Raw genomic sequence first — 14407 nt, 5'->3', positions numbered from 1 at the left:
TCCCAGATTCAATATGCTTTTAGCATGCCACCACTTGCAATTTCTAAGAAGTTCCTTTTGACTATTAATAACAGTATTAAAGAGTTTATTTGGGTGGGCAGAAAGTCTAGGCTAAAACCTGCAGAACTTCATACAGACACTGGGGCAGGAGGGCTTCACCCACCAGACATGTATGTGCACTATCTTGCTCAGCACCTGTAACAGTTGGGATAATATTTGTCTCCTTCCCTGGATCTACCTTCCTAGGTAGCTGTAGAAATGTCTGTGGTACATGCTACACCAGGTCTGAGTATGTCAAACTGTGCTTGGCCTCCTCCATTTTTGATGCCCCCTCCTCCCCCCAATGATAGCAATGTGGGCAGTCTGGAAAGATGTACATAAGAGACTGGGCATAAATGATGTACATCAGGGAGCACCACTCCCTGGTCTATCACAGCCCTTATAATAGGCAATGAGACTTTCTACTGGTCACAATGGGCTGAGAGAGGGATCATGGCTATAGAGCATGTTTACTGTACACCAACCAATATGATGAAGACTTTTTAAGCTCTTTGTACAGAGATTTCCCTGAGACCAGTACTCTATTGACAATAGTGCCAATTGCATCACTGCTTACACAGTGTACTAGGTGCCGGCTGTGGGAAGCTGGCCTGGTGTGTCGTGGACACCTATAGTGTTATCACCTTATACCAGGTCCAGGTATCTCTTATTAGTGAGGTGTAGACAGTGTCTAGGAAGCTAGGGTTCAATAGAGGTGGCTGTGGATGAGCAGCTAAGATTTATCTAGGAGACGATATGCAAAGATTGTGCAATACCACTAGAGTCACACAGCAACTTATCACACCTGAAAGAACCACACAGTGTTACAAAAATAAAGGAACTTTATTACAGTAACACAACACTAGAATACTTAAAGGCAGTGCCCCCCAACTGGAGTTAAGTACGCACTAATTATATACACAGTAGCAATTAGAAATAGACATATAAAACAACAAGCATTGGCAAAATCAGTAACAAATGGTAAGGGCCCTAGGGGAGGGCCAAATCATATAACAAGAAAGTGGAATGAGACATACAGTCCCCCACCCAAGGATGTGGAGTTGTCCGAGGGGAGCTGGAGGAACTAGGAAGTCCAAGAGGTGCATACCAGAGTGACCCCCAGCGACCAGGAGAGCAGAGGTAAGTTCCTGGTTTTCCCAAGAACTAACAGGAGGACTTAGAAAAAGGATTGTACGAGAACAGGGCCAGACAGGAAGAAACCAAAGGTGGATTCCAGTAGAAGAGGACCTGCAAGAGAAAGGGACCAAGTCCAGTTTGTGTTGGAGTGTCCGGACGTGGCAGGAGCCACTACCCACCCTTTTGTGGATGCAGGACCAGGTCGACGAGGGAAGGCGAAGACCAGCTGTGGAGCCCAGGAGCTGAAGAGGAGTCCTTGGAGTGGTGGAATTGGTGTCCTACAACGGTTGTCGGGTCGCAGATGGTCAGTGGTGAACGAGAACCACCAACAAGGCTTAACAAATGCAAGAGGAGCAAAAAAGAGTTGGAAGGCTGAAGAGGACCAGGAAGGCCCAGGGAACTCGACCCAGGGAGGGGAGTCCGAGGTGACCCTCAGCAGCCAAGAGAGCCAACAGAAGCAGTCACACCCCCACAGGCAACCCACTGGCAACAGGCACAGAAGGTCGCAGTGAGGTCCAGTCAGCACACCTGAAGAGGAGTCCCATGTCGCTGGAGTGGCAGAGAGGAGACTGTGCTTTGCAGGAAGAAGTGCTGGGGGCCTGTGCTACTCAGAGCTTTCAGAATCCTTGGAGTAGGAGCAATCAAGCCTTGGCAGCTGCAAGAATCGTGGTGTACAGAGGTACTGACCTGCAAGGAGGGGCAAGGGCTTACCATCTCTCAAGTTGGACAGCGGGCCAAGGGGACCACTCCAGACCACCACCTGTGATGCAGGATCCACGCAGTTCCAGAAGAGGGCAGATCCACGCAGCCGGTTGTCCTTGCAGTTGGTGCCTGCAGATGCAGGGGAGTGATTCCTTCACTCCAAGGGAGAGTCTTTCTTGCTTCTTGGTGCAGGCTGAAGTCTCGCCAACCTCAGAGGATGCACAGCCGGGGAAATGTTGCAGTTGCTGGAAGGGGTCAGAGAAACAATGATGCAGAGCGGAGTCGTCGCTGAAGTTGCAGATTGTCGGTTCCTCAAGAGTCCAGTTGTGGTTCCAGTGGCCAGAAGATGAAGTAGACGATGCAGAGGAGTCCTGGTGGAATCTTGCATGTCGAATCTGGGGACCCACCCTCAAGGGTGTCCCTAAATAGCCCTAAAAGGGGGTTTGGTTGTCTAGTAAGGTGACCACCTATCAGGAGGGGTCTGTGACATCACCTGCCTGACCTGGCCACTCCGATGCTCCCAGGGGCCTAGGCACATCTTGGTTTTACGATGGCAGAATTAAGTGGCCACCTGGAGGAGCTCTGAGCACCACACCTGGGGCGGTAATGAACAGGAGAGTGGCCACTCCTCTTTCCTTTGTCCAGTATCATGCCAGAGCAGGGACCAGAGGTCCCTGAGCTGGTGCAAACGGTTTATGCAAGGAGGGCACCAAATGTGCCCTTCAAAGCAAACCTGTGGCTTTGGGAAGGCTACCCCTCCCAAGCCTTGTAACACCTATTTCAAAGGGAGAGGGTGTTGCCTCCCTCTCTCACAGGAAATCCTTTGTTCTGCCTTCCCCTCCCTGAGCTGCTCAAGCAGCAGGAGGGCAGAAACCTGTCTGAGGTGTGGCAGCAGCACGCGCTGCCCCGAAAACCCTAGAAGACTGGTAGGAGCAATACTGGGGGGTCCTCTAAGGAGCCGCCAGAGTGCATGGAATCATACAACCAATACTGGCAACAGTATTGGGGTATGATTCCGACATGTTTGATACCAAACATGCCCAGGTTCGGAGTTACCATTATGTAGCTGGACACAGGAGTGACCTGTGTCCTGTACACTGGTAAAATGGCTTTCCCACACTTACGAAGTCCAGTGCAATGGAACTAGAGTTCGTAGGGGTACCTCTGCTCATGCAGGAGTGCCCTCACACACAGGGACCTGCCTTCTGTGCTAGGAGAGCCTACCAAAGGGGTGACTTACAGTGACCTGGTGCATGCACCTTTTCACGCAGGCTGCAATGGCAGGTGTTGGACTTTTGCTTATGCAGGGTCATCCCCAGTCTTTTTCGCCTCCTGCCTCCTATTTTTTTCTGACATGTTGCTGTTGGCTTTTCAACTCTGAGCACTTTACCACTGCTAACCAGTGCTAAAGTGCATATGCTCTCCTGTTTAAATTGTATGTAAGTGGTTTATCCATGATTGGCATATTTGATTTACTAGTAAGTCCCTAGTAAGGTGCACTAGAGGTGCCAGGGCCTGTAAATCAAATGCTACTAGTGGGCCTGCAGCACTGGTTGTGCCACCCACATAAGTAGCTCTGTAATCATGTCTCAGACCTGCCCCTGCAGTGTCTGTATGTGTATTTTTACACTGTAAATTCGACTTGGCAAGTGTACCCACTTGCCAGGCCTAAACCTTCCCTTTCCTTACATGTAAGGCACCCCTAAGGTAGGCCCTAGGTAGCCCCAAGGGCAGGGTGCAGTGTATGGATAAGGTAGGACATATAGTAATGTGGTTTATATGTCCTGACAGTGAAATACTGCCAATTTCGTTTTCACTGTTGCAAGGTCTGTCTCTCTCTCATAGGATAATATGGGGGCTACCTTTAAATATGATTAAAGTGTAGATTCCCCTAGAGAGTAGATGGACATGTGGAGTTTGGGATCCCTGAACTCACAATTTAAAAATACATCTTTTAGTAAAGTTGATTTTAAGATTGTGCGTTTGGAAATGCCACTTTTAGAAAGTGAGCATTTTCTTGCTTAAACCATTCTGTGACTCTGCCTTGTTTGTGGATTCCCTGTCTGGGTCAGTTTGACAGTTGGGTTGTTTTTCACCTCACACCAGACAGTGACACAAAGGGAGCTGGGGTGTAATCTGCATTTCCTGATTAGCCATCTCTGCTAGGAGGGAGGGGTGGAGTGGTCACTCTCATCTGAAAGGACTGTGCCTGCCTCTGACAATGCTGTCTCCAACCCCCTGGTGTGTGTCTGAGGCCTTGCCTGGGCAAGGCAGGATTTCACAAGAAGGTGTGAGTCCCCTTTGAAGAAAGGTGACTTCAAAGACTAAAATGGGTATAAGAAGGGCACCCAAACTTACAAACTGGAGAAACACTTCTGGAACCAAGAGGAACCTCTGCCTGGAGAAGAGCTGATAGCTGAGGAACAAGTGCTGCCCTGCCTGTGACTGTGCTTTGTGGAGCTTTCCTGCAGTGCTGCTTCTGCCAGAGTAAGAGGGCAAAGACTGGACTTTGTGTGCCTTCCATCTTGAAGAAGAAATCTCCAAGGGCTTGATGTAGAGCTTGCCTCCTGTTGTTGAAGTCTCAGGGATAGCAAAGACTTCTTCCTGCCAGCACCTGGAGTCTCTGGAGAGACCCCTACTCTGCTCTGTGGTGCCCTTCCAGTTCCTGGGACCCTGAAAGGAGAGGCTGGCAGCCTAAGGACAAAAATACACGCACCGAGCGCCGTGCGGAGAAAAGATCGACGCGAATCCGATCGCGGCTGAGAAAACGACGCGACGCCGGTTCCGCAGCTGAGAAACGACGCCGCAGGAAACGCGACCGAAAAACCGACGCCCGGAGCAGGAGAAACGACGCGCAGCATCGCTGACGGAGGCTGAGAGATCGCACCCTGCGCCGCGGGACTTTCGGATCGTCGTGTGGCTGGCTTTTTCAACGCGCACCGCCGTGCCGAGTTGTTTTCGACGCACAGAGCCGTGCAGGGTGACTTTCGACGCACACCGCCCGTGCGGGGTTATTTTTGACGCAAACCAGGTACATTTTCACGCTAGCAGTGCTAGTGTGGTGTTACAACTACCTAAAGACTCTTTTTATTTTAAACCTTTAAAAGAATCATAACTTGACTTGTGTATGTTGGATTTTTGTCGTTTTGGTCTTGTTTTGTCTAGATAAATATTTCCTATTTTTCTAAACTGGTGTTGTGTCATTTTGTAGTGTTTTCATTAAGTTACTGTGTGTGTTGGTACAAATACTTTACACCTAGCACTCTGAGGTTAAGCCTACTGCTCTGCCAAGCTACCAAGGGGGTAAGCAGGGGTTAGCTGAGGGTGATTCTCTTTTATCCTAACTAGAGTGAGGGTCCTTGCTTGAACAGGGGGTAACCAGACTGTCAACCAAAGACCCCATTTCTAACATTGGTGACCAGCGGTCGGGATTTGGACTTGTATTTGTACTTGACATACAGTAATTAAGTGTACACTACTGTTTTGATCTCAGACCACTACGTGACCACATACTACTTGTTTGGTGATCTTTTGATTTTTCTCTTAAGGACTCTTTTTATTCTACTTCCATGATTTTGCTGATCCCTTGACGGATTCTTTTTACTTCATTGGGAAATTATTTTTTTCTGCCTTTTGGAACTTTGCACTTGTGACCATCATGTCTCAATCTGGAGATGCAACAGCTGGAGCTGTGTTTGAAATGGAGAAACTGAAGGAGTACTCAGTTGCTCAATTGAAACAGTTCCTTAAAGATCTTGACTGTCCCACTGAGAGCTCCACCAGGGAGGGGGAGCTGCAACAGGCACAGAGGGCCTGGGTGACAATCAAGAAGGCTGGAAGGCACACAGAGGAGGAGAATATGGGGGGGGAAGTGCAGAGGATACACAGTGGTGTAGTGGAGGAACCTGTTACGCCTGGGGGGAGGGTCCCCAGGAGGGGTGGCAGGGTGTCACCCAAGGGTCTGACTCCTGAAGAGTTACAGGACAGACAGGCAGAGAGGGAGTACCAATGGGAGCTGAAAAAGCTCGATTGGGAGTTGGAAGAAAGGAGGAGGAACTTAGAGATTAAAAAAATGATTTATGCTTACGAGCTTAAATTGAAAGAGCTGGAAGTCATGAGGGCTGAGTCCAGCTGGAATGGTGGCAGCAACAATTGTATATCCAGTGATGCTGCAGAAGTGCACATGCCCAGAGAGGTGGTGCCCTACTTGAAGGAGGGAGTTAACACACGCCAGGAGGTTCAGGGGTATGAGGTAGCTCCAGTGATGCACAGGGTCCCTGAGGTGGATTGGGGAACTGGCATGGGGAGTCATATTCCTACTGGTGGGAGGGACACTCTACTGACTCTAGGTGAGAGTGACAGGGAGAGGGGTTCCCCCCAGGTAGAAGTCCTGGTTATGGAGTGTGAAAACATCCCAGAAGAGTGTGGGTTGAGTGTCAGGGACAGTCAGGTACTGTCTCACCAGTCTCAGGAGGGTGATGTGGGGTGCTTTTTCAAAGCAGAGTCACTGGATGGTTGGGTGAAGGGTACTTTGGTTAATTCATGTGAGGGGCTGAGTGATGTAATTGCTGGAGAGCATATGTCTAGTCCTTATTTTCCAGAGCTATGCCAACACCAGGTGGAGTGTGAGTTCTCTGACCCCAGGGAGCTTACAATGGAGGCAGACTTCTGGGTGAGTACCAGAGAGTCTGAAGAGGCATTTGGGGGTGCTCCTGAGAGGAGTGGTCTAGGTAGTTCCCAACCAGGTGAGGTAGGGAAGGATTGTAGTGTCCCAGGTAGGTCCCAGTGTAGTGGGATGGGTGAGGGACCCCATGTCCAGTCTCAGAGGAGAGGGAATGGGGATGGGTTGAGGCCCAAGGTGCCCGAGATCCGGTCCCAGGTCCTGGAGGGTTCCCTGCGGGAACACCAGGAGGGGAGCCTAGCCTGTACCATAGGGCCATCTGTTGAGGGAGACCCCACAGTGTCAGGAGAACTTGGGGGGGCGGCTGTAGCCAGCGTCCCACCAGTTCTGGTGTCTGGCAGTACCACTCCTAGTGAGGGGGTGCAGAAGTCCAGACAGAGGGTTGAGAGGGGGTTGCGGACCCCAGTGGAGAACCTGGAGGGTCAGGGGTCAGCTCTGAGAGCAGAGCCCCCCATGAATGACCTTGGTAAGACCATTTCTGGGTTGGGGGGAATCCAGACTCTGTCAGATGGGCAGAGGTCAGGAGACCTGCGCCAGCCAGACTCTTGTGTGGCCCTTCGGGACAGTGTGTCCCTTGAGGGGGGTAAGTGTGCCCCCCTGGAAGTCCTGGTGTGCCAGGCAATGATCCAGTCTGTGGGTACAGACCCTGGATTGGGAGGCCAGGTTAAGGGTGTCCCCCCTGACCTGGAGGAAGGGGCTACTGCTAACAGTGCCCCTACCATGTTGTCTTCTGGGGGGGCCACTCCTAGTTGGGTGGTTCAGGACCCCAGAGGAGAGGGCAGGGGGAGGGAAGCCTCACCCCTGGCCCTGGTCCGACCTGAAGGTACAGACCCCAGGTTGGAGGACCAGGGTCAGGTTGTCATCCCTGACCTGGTGGAAGAGAGAGTGGTCAAAGGGTGCCAGGCACCTGGGGCTACCACCCCCCACTCTCCACAGTCACAGTGGTTAGAGAGGCCTGAGGTCGGGCTCTCATCCCTGACAGTTGTCTGGGGCCACTGTGGCTTGCTGTCCTGGTGGACAGAGTTGCCCCTGGGGGGGGGAGGACGAGAGTCACACCCCGGGGGTGGAGTGGGCAACACCACTGTGTTGGCCCTGGTGGTACTATCTGCCCATTGCAATACATCTGTGAGCAAAGTAAAGTTAGGTGTTGCACAGATGGTGTCTGTAGATGTGGAGAAGGGTTCCCCATGGGTTAGCTTAGTGGGCCCTGAGAGTATGGACAGAGGGATCCAACTGGAGTCAGGAAGGCGTAGAACTGGAACATGCCCCTGCTGATGTGGGCCTGGGTCCCTGTTCTATCGCCCCAATCAGGGAAGTACATCAAGGTATTGATTGTTCTCCCCTGGCTTTAGGCTGGTAGGGGGTCGTGTTGGACTTTTGCTTATGCAGGGTCATCCCCAGTCTTTTTCGCCTCCTGCCTCCTATTTTTTTCTGACATGTTGCTGTTGGCTTTTCAACTCTGAGCACTTTACCACTGCTAACCAGTGCTAAAGTGCATATGCTCTCCTGTTTAAATTGTATGTAAGTGGTTTATCCATGATTGGCATATTTGATTTACTAGTAAGTCCCTAGTAAGGTGCACTAGAGGTGCCAGGGCCTGTAAATCAAATGCTACTAGTGGGCCTGCAGCACTGGTTGTGCCACCCACATAAGTAGCTCTGTAATCATGTCTCAGACCTGCCCCTGCAGTGTCTGTATGTGTATTTTTACACTGTAAATTCGACTTGGCAAGTGTACCCACTTGCCAGGCCTAAACCTTCCCTTTCCTTACATGTAAGGCACCCCTAAGGTAGGCCCTAGGTAGCCCCAAGGGCAGGGTGCAGTGTATGGATAAGGTAGGACATATAGTAATGTGGTTTATATGTCCTGACAGTGAAATACTGCCAATTTCGTTTTCACTGTTGCAAGGTCTGTCTCTCTCTCATAGGATAATATGGGGGCTACCTTTAAATATGATTAAAGTGTAGATTCCCCTAGAGAGTAGATGGACATGTGGAGTTTGGGATCCCTGAACTCACAATTTAAAAATACATCTTTTAGTAAAGTTGATTTTAAGATTGTGCGTTTGGAAATGCCACTTTTAGAAAGTGAGCATTTTCTTGCTTAAACCATTCTGTGACTCTGCCTTGTTTGTGGATTCCCTGTCTGGGTCAGTTTGACAGTTGGGTTGTTTTTCACCTCACACCAGACAGTGACACAAAGGGAGCTGGGGTGTAATCTGCATTTCCTGATTAGCCATCTCTGCTAGGAGGGAGGGGTGGAGTGGTCACTCTCATCTGAAAGGACTGTGCCTGCCTCTGACAATGCTGTCTCCAACCCCCTGGTGTGTGTCTGAGGCCTTGCCTGGGCAAGGCAGGATTTCACAAGAAGGTGTGAGTCCCCTTTGAAGAAAGGTGACTTCAAAGACTAAAATGGGTATAAGAAGGGCACCCAAACTTACAAACTGGAGAAACACTTCTGGAACCAAGAGGAACCTCTGCCTGGAGAAGAGCTGATAGCTGAGGAACAAGTGCTGCCCTGCCTGTGACTGTGCTTTGTGGAGCTTTCCTGCAGTGCTGCTTCTGCCAGAGTAAGAGGGCAAAGACTGGACTTTGTGTGCCTTCCATCTTGAAGAAGAAATCTCCAAGGGCTTGATGTAGAGCTTGCCTCCTGTTGTTGAAGTCTCAGGGATAGCAAAGACTTCTTCCTGCCAGCACCTGGAGTCTCTGGAGAGACCCCTACTCTGCTCTGTGGTGCCCTTCCAGTTCCTGGGACCCTGAAAGGAGAGGCTGGCAGCCTAAGGACAAAAATACACGCACCGAGCGCCGTGCGGAGAAAAGATCGACGCGAATCCGATCGCGGCTGAGAAAACGACGCGACGCCGGTTCCGCAGCTGAGAAACGACGCCGCAGGAAACGCGACCGAAAAACCGACGCCCGGAGCAGGAGAAACGACGCGCAGCATCGCTGACGGAGGCTGAGAGATCGCACCCTGCGCCGCGGGACTTTCGGATCGTCGTGTGGCTGGCTTTTTCAACGCGCACCGCCGTGCCGAGTTGTTTTCGACGCACAGAGCCGTGCAGGGTGACTTTCGACGCACACCGCCCGTGCGGGGTTATTTTTGACGCAAACCAGGTACATTTTCACGCTAGCAGTGCTAGTGTGGTGTTACAACTACCTAAAGACTCTTTTTATTTTAAACCTTTAAAAGAATCATAACTTGACTTGTGTATGTTGGATTTTTGTCGTTTTGGTCTTGTTTTGTCTAGATAAATATTTCCTATTTTTCTAAACTGGTGTTGTGTCATTTTGTAGTGTTTTCATTAAGTTACTGTGTGTGTTGGTACAAATACTTTACACCTAGCACTCTGAGGTTAAGCCTACTGCTCTGCCAAGCTACCAAGGGGGTAAGCAGGGGTTAGCTGAGGGTGATTCTCTTTTATCCTAACTAGAGTGAGGGTCCTTGCTTGAACAGGGGGTAACCAGACTGTCAACCAAAGACCCCATTTCTAACATTGGTGACCAGCGGTCGGGATTTGGACTTGTATTTGTACTTGACATACAGTAATTAAGTGTACACTACTGTTTTGATCTCAGACCACTACGTGACCACATACTACTTGTTTGGTGATCTTTTGATTTTTCTCTTAAGGACTCTTTTTATTCTACTTCCATGATTTTGCTGATCCCTTGACGGATTCTTTTTACTTCATTGGGAAATTATTTTTTTCTGCCTTTTGGAACTTTGCACTTGTGACCATCATGTCTCAATCTGGAGATGCAACAGCTGGAGCTGTGTTTGAAATGGAGAAACTGAAGGAGTACTCAGTTGCTCAATTGAAACAGTTCCTTAAAGATCTTGACTGTCCCACTGAGAGCTCCACCAGGGAGGGGGAGCTGCAACAGGCACAGAGGGCCTGGGTGACAATCAAGAAGGCTGGAAGGCACACAGAGGAGGAGAATATGGGGGGGGAAGTGCAGAGGATACACAGTGGTGTAGTGGAGGAACCTGTTACGCCTGGGGGGAGGGTCCCCAGGAGGGGTGGCAGGGTGTCACCCAAGGGTCTGACTCCTGAAGAGTTACAGGACAGACAGGCAGAGAGGGAGTACCAATGGGAGCTGAAAAAGCTCGATTGGGAGTTGGAAGAAAGGAGGAGGAACTTAGAGATTAAAAAAATGATTTATGCTTACGAGCTTAAATTGAAAGAGCTGGAAGTCATGAGGGCTGAGTCCAGCTGGAATGGTGGCAGCAACAATTGTATATCCAGTGATGCTGCAGAAGTGCACATGCCCAGAGAGGTGGTGCCCTACTTGAAGGAGGGAGTTAACACACGCCAGGAGGTTCAGGGGTATGAGGTAGCTCCAGTGATGCACAGGGTCCCTGAGGTGGATTGGGGAACTGGCATGGGGAGTCATATTCCTACTGGTGGGAGGGACACTCTACTGACTCTAGGTGAGAGTGACAGGGAGAGGGGTTCCCCCCAGGTAGAAGTCCTGGTTATGGAGTGTGAAAACATCCCAGAAGAGTGTGGGTTGAGTGTCAGGGACAGTCAGGTACTGTCTCACCAGTCTCAGGAGGGTGATGTGGGGTGCTTTTTCAAAGCAGAGTCACTGGATGGTTGGGTGAAGGGTACTTTGGTTAATTCATGTGAGGGGCTGAGTGATGTAATTGCTGGAGAGCATATGTCTAGTCCTTATTTTCCAGAGCTATGCCAACACCAGGTGGAGTGTGAGTTCTCTGACCCCAGGGAGCTTACAATGGAGGCAGACTTCTGGGTGAGTACCAGAGAGTCTGAAGAGGCATTTGGGGGTGCTCCTGAGAGGAGTGGTCTAGGTAGTTCCCAACCAGGTGAGGTAGGGAAGGATTGTAGTGTCCCAGGTAGGTCCCAGTGTAGTGGGATGGGTGAGGGACCCCATGTCCAGTCTCAGAGGAGAGGGAATGGGGATGGGTTGAGGCCCAAGGTGCCCGAGATCCGGTCCCAGGTCCTGGAGGGTTCCCTGCGGGAACACCAGGAGGGGAGCCTAGCCTGTACCATAGGGCCATCTGTTGAGGGAGACCCCACAGTGTCAGGAGAACTTGGGGGGGCGGCTGTAGCCAGCGTCCCACCAGTTCTGGTGTCTGGCAGTACCACTCCTAGTGAGGGGGTGCAGAAGTCCAGACAGAGGGTTGAGAGGGGGTTGCGGACCCCAGTGGAGAACCTGGAGGGTCAGGGGTCAGCTCTGAGAGCAGAGCCCCCCATGAATGACCTTGGTAAGACCATTTCTGGGTTGGGGGGAATCCAGACTCTGTCAGATGGGCAGAGGTCAGGAGACCTGCGCCAGCCAGACTCTTGTGTGGCCCTTCGGGACAGTGTGTCCCTTGAGGGGGGTAAGTGTGCCCCCCTGGAAGTCCTGGTGTGCCAGGCAATGATCCAGTCTGTGGGTACAGACCCTGGATTGGGAGGCCAGGTTAAGGGTGTCCCCCCTGACCTGGAGGAAGGGGCTACTGCTAACAGTGCCCCTACCATGTTGTCTTCTGGGGGGGCCACTCCTAGTTGGGTGGTTCAGGACCCCAGAGGAGAGGGCAGGGGGAGGGAAGCCTCACCCCTGGCCCTGGTCCGACCTGAAGGTACAGACCCCAGGTTGGAGGACCAGGGTCAGGTTGTCATCCCTGACCTGGTGGAAGAGAGAGTGGTCAAAGGGTGCCAGGCACCTGGGGCTACCACCCCCCACTCTCCACAGTCACAGTGGTTAGAGAGGCCTGAGGTCGGGCTCTCATCCCTGACAGTTGTCTGGGGCCACTGTGGCTTGCTGTCCTGGTGGACAGAGTTGCCCCTGGGGGGGGGAGGACGAGAGTCACACCCCGGGGGTGGAGTGGGCAACACCACTGTGTTGGCCCTGGTGGTACTATCTGCCCATTGCAATACATCTGTGAGCAAAGTAAAGTTAGGTGTTGCACAGATGGTGTCTGTAGATGTGGAGAAGGGTTCCCCATGGGTTAGCTTAGTGGGCCCTGAGAGTATGGACAGAGGGATCCAACTGGAGTCAGGAAGGCGTAGAACTGGAACATGCCCCTGCTGATGTGGGCCTGGGTCCCTGTTCTATCGCCCCAATCAGGGAAGTACATCAAGGTATTGATTGTTCTCCCCTGGCTTTAGGCTGGTAGGGGGTCGTGTTGGACTTTTGCTTATGCAGGGTCATCCCCAGTCTTTTTCGCCTCCTGCCTCCTATTTTTTTCTGACATGTTGCTGTTGGCTTTTCAACTCTGAGCACTTTACCACTGCTAACCAGTGCTAAAGTGCATATGCTCTCCTGTTTAAATTGTATGTAAGTGGTTTATCCATGATTGGCATATTTGATTTACTAGTAAGTCCCTAGTAAGGTGCACTAGAGGTGCCAGGGCCTGTAAATCAAATGCTACTAGTGGGCCTGCAGCACTGGTTGTGCCACCCACATAAGTAGCTCTGTAATCATGTCTCAGACCTGCCCCTGCAGTGTCTGTATGTGTATTTTTACACTGTAAATTCGACTTGGCAAGTGTACCCACTTGCCAGGCCTAAACCTTCCCTTTCCTTACATGTAAGGCACCCCTAAGGTAGGCCCTAGGTAGCCCCAAGGGCAGGGTGCAGTGTATGGATAAGGTAGGACATATAGTAATGTGGTTTATATGTCCTGACAGTGAAATACTGCCAATTTCGTTTTCACTGTTGCAAGGTCTGTCTCTCTCTCATAGGATAATATGGGGGCTACCTTTAAATATGATTAAAGTGTAGATTCCCCTAGAGAGTAGATGGACATGTGGAGTTTGGGATCCCTGAACTCACAATTTAAAAATACATCTTTTAGTAAAGTTGATTTTAAGATTGTGCGTTTGGAAATGCCACTTTTAGAAAGTGAGCATTTTCTTGCTTAAACCATTCTGTGACTCTGCCTTGTTTGTGGATTCCCTGTCTGGGTCAGTTTGACAGTTGGGTTGTTTTTCACCTCACACCAGACAGTGACACAAAGGGAGCTGGGGTGTAATCTGCATTTCCTGATTAGCCATCTCTGCTAGGAGGGAGGGGTGGAGTGGTCACTCTCATCTGAAAGGACTGTGCCTGCCTCTGACAATGCTGTCTCCAACCCCCTGGTGTGTGTCTGAGGCCTTGCCTGGGCAAGGCAGGATTTCACAAGAAGGTGTGAGTCCCCTTTGAAGAAAGGTGACTTCAAAGACTAAAATGGGTATAAGAAGGGCACCCAAACTTACAAACTGGAGAAACACTTCTGGAACCAAGAGGAACCTCTGCCTGGAGAAGAGCTGATAGCTGAGGAACAAGTGCTGCCCTGCCTGTGACTGTGCTTTGTGGAGCTTTCCTGCAGTGCTGCTTCTGCCAGAGTAAGAGGGCAAAGACTGGACTTTGTGTGCCTTCCATCTTGAAGAAGAAATCTCCAAGGGCTTGATGTAGAGCTTGCCTCCTGTTGTTGAAGTCTCAGGAATAGCAAAGACTTCTTCCTGCCAGCACCTGGAGTCTCTGGAGAGACCCCTACTCTGCTCTGTGGTGCCCTTCCAGTTCCTGGGACCCTGAAAGGAGAGGCTGGCAGCCTAAGGACAAAAATACACGCACCGAGCGCCGTGCGGAGAAAAGATCGACGCGAATCCGATCGCGGCTGAGAAAACGACGCGACGCCGGTTCCGCAGCTGAGAAACGACGCCGCAGGAAACGCGACCGAAAAACCGACGCCCGGAGCAGGAGAAACGACGCGCAGCATCGCTGACGGAGGCTGAGAGATCGCACCCTGCGCCGCGGGACTTTCGGATCGTCGTGTGGCTGGCTTTTTCAACGCGCACCGCCGTGCCGAGTTGTTTTCGACGCACAGAGCCGTGCAGGGTGACTTTCGACGCACACCGCCC

This window comes from Pleurodeles waltl, chromosome 2_1 (assembly GCF_031143425.1).
Source record: "Pleurodeles waltl isolate 20211129_DDA chromosome 2_1, aPleWal1.hap1.20221129, whole genome shotgun sequence".
Lineage (NCBI taxonomy): Eukaryota > Metazoa > Chordata > Amphibia > Caudata > Salamandridae > Pleurodeles > Pleurodeles waltl.
The sequence above is the reverse complement of the archived record's forward strand: the minus strand, read 5'-3'. Positions refer to the sequence as shown.